Genomic DNA, 15539 nt, shown 5'->3' with positions numbered 1-15539 from the left:
CGGGGCAGACTGAGCACGGGGTGGGGTGGCCGGCCTGCAAAGGGCCACCCCACAGGCCGTGCTGCCATCTCACACCTGAGGCTGGGGACGCCGGGGGACTCTGAGTCAGTCCCCACCTCCCAGTGCTCCCTGGGCATGGAGAGGGGGCCGGGGCCTGGCAGGCAGCTCTGACAGGGGTCTTGGCACTGGGTGTGCGTCCTGACCACCTGGCGGCTACTCTTACTCCAGGGCCACCCTAGGCCCGTGCACGCAGGATCCTCCCGGGATGACGCCGGCCCCTGCATGTCAGGGCAGGGGGCGGGAGAAGCTGCCACACTCTCGGTCCCCAACGTGGCTTCCCGCAGAGCGCTGGAGCCACCCTCAAGACTGTCCCCACATGCCTGCCCCCGACTCAGGCACGGATGTCTCCGAATCAGCTCCCCGAGCCCCAGCTGTCACCCCTGGAACTCCCACACACTGCAGGTGCAAGTCTAGAGTGGTTCAGCCACTTTGGGGAACACTGGAAGTGTCCCCGCGCTGAGCACGCGCTGAGCACATGCCGAGCCCGTGACCCGCGCCTGCGGGTACGCTCACGACTCACAGCAGAACGCGCGGGCCGGAAAGGGAGCAGAGTGAACGCTCACGGGCGGGACCGGCTGTCGCGCGGATGAAGGGCTGAGCGTCTGCGCGGTGGCCCGCCCGCAACGCGGGGGACGAGCTCCCGCTGCCCACGGACCTCAGGACTCCGCTTAGAGACAGTGCAGACGGCGAGACTCGTCCGCGTGGCCGACCGAACGGGGCTGCAGGTGTCCTCCGTCTTGAGCCGAGGGCGCGCGGGAGGGTGTGCACACGTGGGACATCCCATCCACGCGCAGATTTAAGATCGGGCACTTCACGTCCACTCCAGGGCACACGTCTCACCGGCACTGAACGCTTTCCCGGCTCCTGCCGCCAGCGGTCCGAGCTCGCACCTGCCCCTCCGCGGTCCGGCCGTTCCCGCCTTGCCAGGCTCGTCTCCCACGCCCTTCCCGTCTCGTGTCCTGCCCCGGCCACCTGGCTCCATGTTCACGCTGCCCTTTCATGCTGCTCTGGGCTTGGAATCCTGGCCCCGCCTCCCCCTGGGGGTACTCTCTCCCTGCCTGCCTGTCTCATACACAGGTGCGCAGACACAGGTGCGCAGACACAGCCCAGACGCTGTACTGGGCACCCCCGCAGTCCTTACCTGGCCTCACGCTCCCAGCCACTCTGATCGAGGCTCCTGCTTCCGGATGGGGGGCGGTGCCACTAGCGATGATGGGCAGGGCGGGCAGGCAGCACTGGGAGCCGGCCCGCGAGGCCAAGAGGGAGCGGCCGGGGTAGGAGGAAAATGGAGACTTCTCGGCCTGCTTTGCACACTGTGCCGGTGGGACACTCGACCTGCAGCCGACTTGCTGCCTCAAGGTCGACACTCAGGCCTCCCTCACACGTCCTCCTTGGGGAGGCCTCCCCAGGCCGCTACATCTCCCCCGACCCCAATGCTCTGTCCAACACTAGCCTCCTTTACAGCAGAGATCAGAGTTTGCATTGATCTTGTTCATCCAAACATTTCTTTTCTTTCCCCCAAGTAGAAGGTCAGCCCCATAAGGCGCATGCTATCCCGAGAGCTGGTTGTCTCTGGGGCCCCAAACTGGACCGGTCACGACGTGGGTGCCTGACCCTCCTACTGACTCACCGACTCCATCTGTTCCGAGCAAACGGAGGGACCCTTCCCAGTTCCCGGCATGAGACAAGGCGCAATCAGTTGGGCAATCGTGTGGGGTCAAGGACTTGCCTTTGGGGCGGGACATGAGCTGATCGGGGCTCCCCACACTTAAACTGTGTGACTTTGGACAAGTCCCACAGTCTCTCTGAGCCTTGGGGTGAATAATAAAGTCCATCTCATGAGGTCGTGTAGGAGTAAATGAAATAATGTGACAAAGAGCCCAGCCTGCCCCGCACATGGCGAGAGCTCAAAAAGTGAGCTAGAAAGCGTTCCCCAGAGCACTGCTTTCAAATGGTTCTGAAACGGCGTCTTGCACTCTATTCTCTCGAACTGTCACAGAAGGAATTTAGAAAGTGCTAGTTGTGCTGGCATCGCTGCCCCTCCCAGCATTGCCGGCATATCCACAGGGAGCGGTGGCACACGGGGCTGAGAGGCAGAGGCCCAGTTCATGGCGCCGTGAGCCATTGTCTCCGCCTCCCAGGGCGGCACCTGTCACTTCTTCCCAGAAAGGATGACCAGCTTTCCTTCTAAGAGTTGACTCACAGGCCCTGTGGTATTTGCCTTGTAATTCTTAACAGTAGCTTTGCAACGAATCAGACAGGAAGAAGGTGGACCCCTCTCAGCTCCCTCCGTGGGCTGTTTGGGCAGAAATGCCCTGTTTCTCCACCGCTCCCTGCACCCACACGCCCTTTGCAATGGGACATTGCTGCACCCCCATCGAGAGGCGCAGTCCCTGGCCAGCCTCTCCCTGGGATCTGGATAGCTTTGGCCAATAGAATGCATGCCTGTTCCAAGTCTGGGGAAGCCTGCCACCCCTGGGAACAAGTCGGGGCTGGCACGGGGAACAGAGCCAGCCCAGCTGTCCGGTCTGGGCTGAGAGGTGGGAGGGAGACCAGACAAGGTCGGCAAAGCCGCCTGCTCGCCTGGCAGCTGCCTGGCGATGTGGGAGGGGACCCCTCCGGGAACGGAAGACCCACCCAGCTGAGCCATAGACTCGTGAGAGAAAACAATGGCTTTTTTGAGCCACTGAGTTTTGGGGTCACTTGTTAGCAATAGCTGACTGAGCCCCTCAGCTCCCCTGAGAACAGCTTAGCGCCTTGGTTCCCCCTAAGTTCAGGCAGGTACGGCCACGCCCTGGGCAGGACAGGCTGAGGGGTAATGCTGGAGGGCTGCCCGCGCTCTGCTCAGGACAGTGGGGTCGCTGTTCTTCCCATAGAAAAGGAGAATTTGCAGTTAAGAAAGATCCACCCAGAACATGGGTTGGTGAAGGGGTGGGGTGGTCAGGAGACCAGCCAGGAGGCTGTTGAACTCGGCTAGGCAGGACCTGATGGGGTCCTCACAGATCATGGGACGTTACAGATGACAGGGACCTTACACCAAGGCACTGACGGTGGGAGGAAAGGGTGGGGAGAGGTGGAGGACACCAAGTTGTCACAGCCAGGGGACAGACTGACCAGGGAGCAGGTAAGGGACGGGTGTTGGGGGCCCTCGGGCCAGCACCCTGGGTGGCTGGTGGAGGCGTGGAAAGGGCCCCCCTTTGTGGAGGGTGACAAGGGCGGATGACAAGCCCATACCAGCCGTCGCGAGCAGGATTCCATAGCAGCCCAGGCCCCGAGAGTCTGCTTGGTTCACTGTTGCGTGTCCCCTCCCCACCTGGAGCAGAGTCTGTGACTACGGAGTCGCTGTTAGGCTGAGACGGAGTCACTGGCAGGCACAGGCCCTTGCTCCATGCCAGGCGTGTCTCAGCCCTTCATTTACATCCAGATTTACTCGTTTCCATCGCTGTGAGGGTTAAATGAATGAACCTCACGAGGATGGCACCTGCATTGTCCCCGTTTCACAAACGCAGACTGAGAGGTGAGGCGAGTCGCCCGCCCTGCCAAACCCAGGCCAGAGCCGGGCGGGCGGCCCCGGCATAGGCATGCGCGTGTGACCATGCTCTGTGGCGGGGCCGCCCCGTGCACCGCAGGACACCGCCCCCGGCCACTAGCGCCCCTCGGCCCGGCGGTGACAACCAAAAACGTCCAGACGTCTCCACCCGTCCTCTGTTCTTTCTTCAACCCCCTTCCTCGGTGAGGGTGAAATACTTCTGCCTTACAGAGGATTTACGACTGAGAAAGTTCATTCCAGAAGATGGATGGGAAGACGGGGCCGAGAAGCCAGCCCCAAATGTACACGACTCAAAAAACAAAGGTTTCAGTGCGTATGGTGTCACCCAAGACCAGAACTTCCTGAGTAAGATAACCAACCGGAGTTAGACTTTGCAGAGTGACAGTGACTTACCCAGGACAGAGCGACGACCTCCGAGGACTCCTTTCTCGGGGATATAAGACGGTTTGTGAGGCAGAATCGTACTCGCTCTGCGGCCCTCGCAAAAGAGGGCCCCGATCTCCTTGTCTGGCGGAGGCTCTTCCCCCAGCGGGCAGGAGCAGTTCCTTCCAAAGAGAGGCGCTGGAATTCTCTAGGCATCTAGAGAGGGAGGGACCAGGCTGAGAGGCTGCGAGCTTACGATAAGGAGCCGCACAGAGAGGAGGCTGGCAAACCCGACGTGGCGCACGCAGGGCATCGTAGCGACAGTGCCCGGTAAACATCGGTTGAGTGAACAAGACAGAAATCCAGGGGCATGGGTCACAGAAGTCCGCGCGGGGCCTGCAGCCCTGCCTTCACCCAGCTGTGCCCCCGAGCCACCCTCGAGGCTCATTCTGTGAGCTCTCTAGGGAGGGCTGTGCCAGAGCCTGAGCTGGGGGTGGACTTAAGTGTCAGGGAGGGAGTGGCCTCCATGCGAAGGGTGAAAGTTTAAGGACTTTCGCTTCCGTATTCCCTCCTTCTACCTCGTAGCAGCTTGTTCCTGCATGCCTTTGTCACTTTCTGTCACTGTCGTATTGCTGGACTCAGTAAATATAACAAAAAGAATGTAAAAAAAAAAACCCTCATGAATAACTTCGATGTGGATTACATGTTGAGTAGATAATATTTTGGAAGTATTAGGTTAAATAAGCTAAAGATGAAAATGAATTTCATTTGATTTTTTCCCCCTTTTTTGCTGTGGCTCCCAGACGACTTTGGGTGGCCTACAGGGCTCGCATTACCTGTCCACAGGACTGCACAGGTGTAAGGGGTCGACCTAGCCATATCTTTCTTATCAGCTTTTCCTGAAATTTATTTACAGAAGACAGAACCTTCTCCCCACAGTTAAGGCTCAAGGTCAAACCCAGCAGAAGACGGGCCTAATTGGCAAGTCTGATCGTCGGCATTTTGTTTATGTACCTTCTGTCGACGCAGATCATTAGTCTGTGCTCTCATCTCCCGGGTTCCGAAGAAGCCGTGGCCGCCATGGGTGCCCGCGTTTGCATTTCTGAGCCTGAGCAGTTTCGCCGGGCCTTCCACAGGCTTGCCCTCGCCGACGAGGCGACAGCCCCAGAAGTCAACAAACGCCTATCGCTCACAATAAAAGTGGAAACAGAACAAACTTGGAAGGAGCCCTCCAGTACGCATTTCCCTGCTGCTTCTCTCTCCGATACAGTAATCTCCCCGGCGTGCGTGGTCAAGCGGGCACGTGCGTGTGCACACGCGCACACATACATGCACACGCACCCCTCCCTAGAAGAAATGTATGAAATCCACGCTTTTGGTAATAATCTGTAACTGATTTCTTTAGTTTGTATCAAAACGCACTGCCCTGCGAAATTTGGTTTCCCATCGTTAAAACTAAGAGTCCGGTTCTAGGGAAATCCACGGCTGCTGATTAAAATCGCCGTAAACAAAACAAAGCATAAAGGGTTTACCTCTTGACTCCGCCGCCCATTGCCGATGGGCTACTTCCTTCTAATTTATTCTCAAACCCTACCTTTCTGGCCACCAGCGGTTTGTGGAACCCTTTGAGCTATGTGGTTTCCTCAAGCACACACACGTCCACACATGTGCACACACGCACACGCACACACACACACACACACGCACGCACCCTCACACTCAGAGGGTGGACACCCAGAGCTCAGGCAGGGAACTGTCCCCAGGGATGTGCTCTTGAGCACATCGCTCGACACTTTCCCACGGGACGTGCACACTGGGCGTGGAAGCCAGGAGGCAGAGTCGGTCAGGCACGAGGCTAGAGTCAGCAAAAAGCAAGCTCGAGGCAAGAGAAGCCACAGACGAACAGATGGAGAGACGGTGCTGTGTGGACAGGGCGGTGCTGGCATCTGTCCTGCCTCCGCCTTTCTTCTAACTCACTGGCGACCTTGGGGACCAGTCCCTTACGCTGGAACTGCTTCCTTTCCCACACGGCAGGGGAGCTGATCTAGAGGACTCGCTGGATCCTTGTAAGCACTGATGCCGGGGGCTCGCTTTTTTCTTGTTCACTCACTAAGCGACTGCCTACTACATACTGGGCCCTGCCACAGGCATCGACGACACGATGGTATGTGGCTAACAGTGCAGTAGGAGACACGGACCTGTAGCAGACAACCATGACACCGAGTTTAACGCAGCAATGGAACTTGAACCAAGAGAAAGGAGGCAGGGGCTGGGTGACAAAGGGCGGAAAAGGAGGAAGGGGGAACGGCGGCTTCCTCCAGATGGTCACCTGCGGCGCCGAACGCCTAGCACAGAGTAGGCCCTCGGGAACGCTTCGGATAAGTGAACAGGAGGCCCAGAGGCCGGGAACAGCAGGGTGAGCTCAGGGAGGTGCAAATCGTTGTGCTGGGCCGAGTGAAATAAACCGCATACATGGGAGAGACGGGAATGAGATCAGAGAAGTAGGCAGGAGCCTAGGCACAAGCTAAGGAATGGGGACTTTATTCCAATCACTACCGAGGGGTTAAAACAGGAGCGAGAGGCATTCGGAAAGGGATGTGGGAAATGCTGGCATTATTTCTTCTTCTGTGCTGGTAAAAGTCACAAGTAAAGCTCTCTGGGCAGCTTTATTGAGAGGACTTTACTTACACATTGAAGTATTTATAGGATTATTCAGATTTTCTATTTCTTCTTCTGTCAATTTTAATCGTCATATAGTTCCAGGAATTTTTCTATTTCTTCTAACTATTAAAATTTATTGGCATTTTGTTCATAATGTTCTCTATGATGCTTTTCATTCCTGATATTAGGAATTTGTGCCTTTTCTATTTTTCCCTTTTTTGTTATCACCGGTCGTCAACTTCATAGGTCTGTTCCAAGACTCCCTTTGGGCTGCACTGATCCCCACTATTATGTACTTATTTTCTTTATTACTTTCTACTCTCACTTTTATTTTTTCCTTCCTTTAATTGGAGAAGGGCAGATTCATTTTTTTCTAATTTCTTGAGATCATAGCCCAGCTCCTTGATTTTCAGCCTTTCTTCTTTTCTGAGATATGCATTTGGGGTTATAAATTTCCGTCTAGGTATAGCTTTAGCTGCACCCCCAAAATTTGTGTACTACTATCTTCAGTATCGTTCGATTCGAAATATTCATTTCGAAATATTTCAGTACCGTTCGATTCAAATTCTCTCTTCTTTCTTTCTGGGACCTTAATGACATACCTATGTTAGACTCCTCACTGCACCGCCTGTGTCTCTTACTCTTTCTCCCATATGTGCATATTTCATTCTTTTGATTCTCCGTCCTTTATTCCAGATATTTTCCTACCACCTATTTTTCCACTCACCAATTCCCTCCTGAGCAATGTCCATTCTGCTGTTAAAACTTTCCATTTTTAATTTGGGTGACTGTATTTTTCAGACATAGAATTTCAAACCGGTTCTTCTTTTATAGTTTCTAGTGATTTAGGCATCTGTAACATTCGTTCTTTTTTTTTTTTGGAAAAAAGTCTTTGAACATGTTAAAAACATGGTTATTTAAAAAAGTCTAGAAGTGTTCATTCCGTTAGCTAGAAGCCTTGTGAATCTGTTCCCATAACTTGTTTTTTCTCTTCGGATTTTGATTATATAGTCTTATTTCTTCGTGCGTTTTGCTTATTTGTGATGAGTGTCAGACTCGATAATTCTATATGAAAAATTTGAAATAGAGATAGAAGCTGAATAATGAGTATGGGAGCAGGAGATGGACCCGGAAACGCACCTGCTCTCTCTGCTAAATACCAGAGATCGGAGCAAAACCAGCAGCTCAAGTGCCAACGGACACATGCAACAGCCCGACACGCACACGCCTCGCTATTCTTGAGAAAGTCAATGTTGTTTACTTTGCTTGCAGCATATTCCTGTCCAGCCCTACATAGAAAATGATATGCAGAAGCAGTCTTTACCTCTGGGCATTGTGAGATGACACAAAGTCTTTATTTACAACGGAGCATGAATAGTAGCCTCGCTGAAGAACCATCAATAATCCTTCACGATTTGATCCAAAGGTCCATCTGGTCTGTCCCAAGCTTAGTGCCCATGGTTGACGGCCTCAGCTGTGATTTCTTTCTCCCCATCCTTTTCTCTCCCTGCCCCATCTCCAGTCCTTTTAAAGTTTGATCGACATTTACCCAGCCTGCCGAGTGCCAGACCTGGCACTAAGATGGACAATCCCAGTCACAGGGAGGGCTTCCAGCCCAGGTGGTGGCTCCTTGGGGTCTGTTTGAGGTGCATGAACTTACATGAAGCGCTTTCAACCAGGTGTGGGAGGTGAGGCCCACAGGTGACTATGAGACCTAGACCACGGTCAGGGTGAAGCTGGCTAGGGCTCCAGGTGTCACAACTTAAGCCTCTAACAACCAGAAACAGGCTCAGTGTTCATGAGCGTGGGCCTGTTGCAGCAGGCTCACCCTCGGCTGAGAAGTGTGCACAGGGAGGCACAGAAAGCCTCTGTGGGCTCTTCCTCTAGCCCCGGCAGCATTGGGCGGAATTCCCGGCCCCAGGCAGCACCTCCCATCAAGGCGAGGGGCTCTCACCTGTAGAACTGAATCCAGAACAGTCTCGGGGTTCCAACCGTACCTCCCACGGGTGTGTGCTGTAGAAACAAGGTCAGCGGCACCCTTTGTTCTCCTGAAAACTGCCTGCCAGCATCGGAGCAGTTCTCGTCCAGGGAGGGGTGGGCTGAGAGGCAGTGGGCGGGGAGGGCAGGTGGGCAACCTGGAAGCCAACACGTCAGGCCCTATGAGACCCAGGTACGTGGTGGCAGTGGGCCAGCCCCCCAGCCGCCTGCCCCCAGCCACTACCAGACTGGACCACCCCTCAGCTGTGCCCTGGTGGCAGGAAAGGCTGGATGGAGACAGAGCGCAGGACAGTTAGGAAGAGCTGAGTGCAAACCCCAGAGTGATCCTGGAGAGGCTGCTTCGTTCCTTGGGCCTCAGCTTCTGCATTTGCAACAATGAAGCTGAGAGTATGTCTGCCCTGTGTACCTCACTCTAAGAAAGTATCAAAGGGTTAAAAATCACAGGTATCCCTGCCTTGCATGGCCAGGCAAAATAAAAGATGCCCAGTTAGATCTTCATTTTAGATAGACGACAATTTTTTAAAGTATAAATATGTCCCAGATATTGTACGGGATATACTTATACAAAAAAGTAATTGCTGTTTATCTGAAATTCAAATTTAACCATCCCGTATTTTCACTTGCTAAATCTGGCAACCCCACCTTCTCCCCACCACCTGCAAAAGCTCCTAGTGTAGCGCCTTGCACACCGACATCAGTCATGGGCGTCTATGCATGATTGATGAGCGAGTGAACAGATGAACGAACAGGACCGCTAAAACCTGTGGGCGCCAGGTAACCAGCAAATTGGCCACTGGGGCATTCAGCAACATTTCCTCGTTCATTTACTTTCTGAGTAAAACTAAACGGATACTGGGGATCCAGTAGCCAGCAGGGTTCTTTCCCCAAAGAGCTACCAGCTGCCGGGGAAAAAAATTACAAAGGAAGCCTGTAAAGTTCTCTGACAGCTCACGTCTAAAAAGGTGACGTTTCTGATGGCCTCAGTGGTCTGGGGTGCAGCTGTAAACTGAGACTATGGAGGGAAACTTCCTAGTCCTCCACAATGGCCATGATGAAGACAACTGGACTTCCGCTGTAGATAGCCCTGTGGACAGCCCCCTGGCGCCCCCTTAGAGCCACCGACCCACACAGCTCTTGTCAACTACCTATATGGTCAGGCCTCAAGCCTCAAAAGGGCTGGCGGAGGAGAATTTCATGAAGAGACTTCACGCGAAGGTGTGGGCAGGGCTAAGAAAAACCAGCGAGGGTGAGTGACACCCTGGGGCTAGCCACAGCAGGAGGCCCCCGCTGGCAGGAGTCGGGGGAGCAGGAACTGGAGCCCACGGGAGCTGTGGCAGGGCAGAGGGCGGTCCCGCAGGAGCTGTGGCCTCCCGCAGAAGGAAGCCACCAGCCTCACCTTCTACAAACCCACAGGGACTCATCGGGTTGCCAGAACCAGCAAATAAAAATACAGGATGCCCAGATAACTTTGAATTTCAGATAAATGAATAATTTTTGTATACAAGTATGTCTCAAATATTGCATGAGATATACTAAAATTAGTCATTGTCATTAGGCACCCAGTATTTTACCTGGCTACCCAAACAGGGAAGGAGCCAATGAATAAATAGCCAGGTTTCTCTCTCCTCCCGGTGGCTCCCATTGGCCCAAGCGAAGTGGAAACCAGAGGGGACCGGGGTCTGCTTTGCTGCGTCCACGAGACCGGTGTCCACGGGCTCAGGGAAGGAGGGCTGAGGCAGAGGGGCTGGAGGGGGAAGCGTCCACACTACATATTGTGAGGAGAGGGGCTGCTCGAAGCCAGCTCGTGACAGTGATCGCAGCAGACAGGGAGCGTGGTGAGGTCAGCCCACCCCACAGCAACTCACTGTGTGTCCTGCCACTCGGCCTCTCGGACCTCCGCTCCCTCATCAATAGAAGCGAGGAGCATATTAGACAAGCTAATTTTAATGGTCCTGATTTGTAAATGGCCACGAAAGCAGCAGGTACCCCATTTTGTTGGAAAATCATCGTTAGAACCCCTTGGGATTCGCACCACACAGCGGCCCGGACCCTGGGGCAGACAGGCCACAGGCTCCGTCCCCGGGGGGAGCTCGTGACTAGGACTCCAGGGCGGCGTAAGGGTGAGAATGAACACAGTATGGTGGTTCCTCGAGAAAGTGAACACCTGAGGGCGTACGCCCAAAAGAAGCGAAAAAGGGACTCACACAGGTGTCCGCACACCCACGTTCATGGCGGCTCTGTTCACAGGAGCCGGGAGGTGAAAACAGCCCACAGGGCCACCGACAGCTAAATGGACGAATACAATGGGCCACATACACACAATGGAACACGATTCGGCCATAGAAAGGAAGGAAAATCTGATACGAGGTAAAACCCGGGTGAACCTCAAGGACGTCGTGCTAAGGGAATCGGCCGGGTACAAGGTGACAAACACTGTGTGATTTCATCTGCGTGAGGTCCCTCGCGTAGTTAAAATAATAGGGATAGAGTTTCGGTCTAGGAAGATGAAAAAGCTCTAAAAACGGATGGTGGTGACGGTTGCACAACCACGTAAACTGAACTGTACACTTAAAAACGGTCGAAATGGTAAATTTGTCGTCGTGCGTGTTTACCGCGATTTTTTAAGAAAGAATGAAAGAAAGCGTATCTTCTGCTTTAGGACAGCGTCCATCTAAAACGTTGAAATGGAAGAGGGGTTTCGGCCCACGGGGGAGTATTCTTCACGTATCTGGAAAATTCGCCGGTGGCGAACATGGCATTCTCTGACGGTGCCGGGGGATGGCAATGTTACTGTAAGTAGATGAGCTTCATTAAAAACGTTCTGAACATTTAGTCAAAAAGACCCATTTATATGCAGAGCACTAGTACCACCGTCACAGGACCCCCCGTGTGAATGCCATCAGTGCCTCTGAGACTCTGCGACACAGAGAACGAATAGCTCGTATTTCCTTTTAGATCCTCACACGCCATTGTGTTCGCGGCGACCTGGCCGTCCGCACTGACTGCCAGTAACTACGTGCTCACCTCAGCGGAGAGAAAGATGGAGCCCGAATTTGTCTGCTCATCATGAAGGGTGTTCTTTCCACAGATGGAGGGGCCCGCTCCTTCACAGCAGGGGTGGGGGCCGATCATTCTCTCTGACCTAGAGAGGGCCCCCAGGGAGTTAAAACTATGTCATTGAATTCCTCCCAGGCCCCTGCGCTGGGCAGAGCAGGACAAACACCTGTTCCTACTCCCAGAAAAACCCAACCTGGTGATGGATGAGCCTCGTGTGTAAATAATGGTTAGACGCGCGAGACCCGTTTGTTCGTGGCCCTGCCGTGGGGATTTCAAGAAGAGAAAGAGATGTATCAGCTGACGGGATGGAGATCTGAGCACTCACAACTTCGCAAGGGACCACAAATGAACCCATGAAAAGATGCTAACACCGTTAGTCACCAGGAAATGCAAATTAAAACCACAAGGAGATACCACTACACACACACGTTAGAATGGCCGCATTTTATTTAAATGTGAAGCCCCATGCCAAGAGTTGGAGAGAATGCAGGAGCACTGAATCCCTCACACGTTGCCAGGGCGAGTGTCCAATGGGACAGCCAGGAAAACTGGCCGTTTCTTAGAATTAAACACGCGCCTCCCACTCGACTCAGGAGTTCCACATGTGGGCACTAAGCCGAGAGAAATAAAAGCATCTGTTCCTACAAAGACTTGCACACGAATGTTTGTGGAAGCTTTATTCATGAGGGCCAAGTGTCCACTGAAAACAGCCCAAATGTCCATCGACAGGCGACTGGATAACAAAACGATGGTATGTCCATACTGGAATAATATCAGAAATTAAAAGAAATTAATTACTGACACAACAGTATGAATCTCAAAATCACTATGCCGAGTATAAGCTAGACGCAGAAGAGTTTATGCCACCCGAGGTCGTTTGTGTGAAACTCCAGAAAATGCCAACGAACGTCTGTGAGGGAAGAAGCTGTGGGGGCAGGAGGCAGGGACGGGGGTGCAGAGGCGAGGGACAGGGGCAGGGACGGAGGGGCAGAGGCGAGGGATGGAGGGGCTGAGACGCTCAGGGAAATGAACTTGTCCTGTACCCTCGTGGCAGTTCCGTGAGCACAAACGTCTATCGAATCTTGTCAAATTATATCATTTACACGGATACAGATTGTTGTACAGACATTATACCTCGATAGGTAATTATAAAAAATGTGCAAAGCTACAAAGGCAGAAGGAGAGGAAGAAAAGCAAACAAAGGGCGTCGGCACAAGTTTTAAACGGCTTTCTTGAGGTGCGACTGGTCTACCAAAAACCGCACAGATTTAATGCACATGACTTGATGAGTTGGTGTCAACACAGGTTTGAGAGAGAGAGGAGGGAAAGGGAAAGACGGAAAGAAAAAGAGAGAAAGAGAGAGAGGGAGGGAATAAGGGAGGAGAGAAGAAGGGAGGGGAGGAAGGGAGGGGAGGAAGGAAGAAGGAAGGAGGAGATGTGTCCAGTGCCTTCCACTGCCAAAGCCAACGGGGAGTCGATGTCTCTTGACTTTAAATTCCATCGTGCCCTGTGACTCCCAGAATACCCTCCAGGCCTGACTTCTCTGGCCCAGCTGACAGCTCCCCTGATGGCCTGGCAAGCTCCCCACACACCGCAGACCCCAGCTCAACCCTCTGCGGTCCCCGGAGCTCCATCAGTGATGCCCCAGCTTCCCGCTGCTCAGGCATAAACCTTGGCTTCCTCACGACCGCTCCCTCTCATTGCCTCGTCCAATCCAACCACAATCCCGGTGGCTCTGCCCCTGAGCTATGTCCGCACTGACCTCTCCTCCCCTCCCCCTCCACCGGACCCAGAGGCCACGGGCCTGTTTTCGTCCCCTCCCAATGAACCCCGAGTTACCCCACCTCGTTTCTATGCTGGGTAGAGTGGTCCTTTAGACCCCCATCGGAGCATGTCCGTCCCCTCCTCCAGACCCTATGACACTTGCCAGAGGCACAGAGTGACAGCCGAGCCGTCACCATGGCCAGCAAGGCCCCACATGCCGGCACCCTGATCCTCTGGGACCAGACCTCCAGCAGCCTGCGCCTGCCGCCCGCTGAGCCGCTGGCCACCCTCCTCCGGGCTCCCGAGCTGGCTCGGTCCTCCCAACCCCATCACGGCCTCGTCTGACACACTGACTTCCCGCAGGTCTCTTTCCTCCTTCCTGCCTCTTCCTGCTTCTCACCCTCCAGCTCCATGTCACCTCCCGCGCTCGGGGTGAGGCCACATGATGCCAACACTCCCCGGCTCTACGCCCTTCCAGGGCCTCTCAGAACACGCAGGACAGTCCACAGCCCTGCCACCCTGAGCACACCCAATCCCGTCTGATCTCGGAAGCTAAGCAGGGTCGGGCCTGGTGAGTACTCGGATGGGAGACCACCTAGGAAGACCAGGTGCTGTAGGCATAAAAAATAAAAAATAAGGGATTGTAAGCTGACAAGGTCCTTGCCATCTGTGAGGTCAACCAAGGGTTGCCTCACCTAAAAAAAACAAACAAACAAAAAAAAACACGCAGGACAAAGCCTGGACTTCTCAGTCCTGCCCCTCGGCCCTCAGGCCCGCCTCCCGCAGCTTCCCCACCAGAGAAATGTCCCCCTCGCTCCCTGGCCCCAGAGGGCTCCGGATGAGTGGGGCGCCCCCCACCGCCCGTGCTCTCAGCCAGCCCTCTTAGCTCCCTGCCCCGGTCCGAACATCACACAAGTTTCCTGGGCCTAGGGACAAAGTTCTTCACCCTTCCTCATCGTGCTAATTCCTGGTGGCATTCAAGACTCAGCTCAGCTCTGGGGTCAGTTTCTTCTGGAAGTTTTCCTTAATTAAATGAGCTGTCAAGTCAAGCATTTGTTGGGCATCTACTGGGGGCAGTGCCGAGGGCTGTTTCAAAGGGCTTGGGGCGGGGCCCGCCAGTCCCACCAAGTTGAAACTGTCCCACTGGCTCAGAAGTTCGGAGTATGGATCTCTAGGCAGCAGGCGTCTTCTGCAAAACTCCCTTTGCCTGTGCTTTGCGGACGGCTGGTCGAGAAACAAGGACAGGAACACCTGAGCTCTGGCTCCGCGCCCAGGTGCTGTGCCGGGCGCTTTATCCATACTGCCTCCTCTGACGCACACGCCCTCTGTGATGACAGGTACCGTCCTTATTCCTATTTTATAAGAAGGAAAAAAAACGGGTTTAAAAGGATTCCCTGCTCCCGGTCGCCCAGCTGGTAAGGCACAGAGCCTCTGACACCTAAGAAATGATCTCGGGGCCACGTACCCCGGGGATCCCCCACCACGCTGCATCAGAATCCCCTGGGGGCGTTAGAAAGCGCCCCTAGAGATTCTAGCCGAGCTAGCGGCGATGTTCTCTCCCCAGAGGACCCGCACGCACCTCGAGAAAACCCACCCACTGGTCCGACCCTCTGCCTCCCAGGTAGGGAAACTGAGGCCGCGAGGGCCCAGATGACGCGCTCGGGTCACACACAGTTCTTGGTGGAACCAGGATTCAAGTGTAGGATTTTCCGACGCCACATCGGACGTCCTGTCAAACAAGCCAACGTTCTCCCAATGCCATTACCCTCTTAAGGGGGATGGCGTGGACTTCTCCAACGGAAAACACTGGAAACTTAAAGACGCTGCGGGTGGCAAGGCAATGCGACCACAGATAGCAACGCCCCAACCTGCCCCGAGGGCTCTACCCGCCTAGAAGAAAACAAAAGGGGGCTCTGGCTCCAGGAGGGGAACCCAAGCTACTCTCCGGCGCCATCTAGTGACACAAAGAGGTACGACCAGAGCTTCGGGCAGCGGAGAAGGACCAGGCTGACACCATCGGCCAGTTGGCGGTGGCTGGACGTGGAGGGAAGTCCTCAGACAGGAGGCTCTGCGGATGGAGACGGCC

At 54.4% G+C, this 15539-nt stretch overlaps 1 pseudogene; it reads left to right on the top strand.

Annotated features, from left to right (window-relative positions):
* The first annotated feature begins 13954 nt into the window (after positions 1-13954).
* On the top strand, positions 13955-14073 carry LOC120603056 (uncharacterized; annotated as a pseudogene).
* The last annotated feature ends 1466 nt before the right edge of the window (positions 14074-15539 follow it).

The sequence above is a fragment of the Pteropus medius genome, unplaced genomic scaffold (genome assembly GCF_902729225.1).
Source record: "Pteropus medius unplaced genomic scaffold, Ma_sr-lr_union100, whole genome shotgun sequence".
NCBI lineage: Eukaryota > Metazoa > Chordata > Mammalia > Chiroptera > Pteropodidae > Pteropus > Pteropus medius.
The sequence above is the reverse complement of the archived record's forward strand: the minus strand, read 5'-3'. Positions and strand labels throughout refer to the sequence as shown.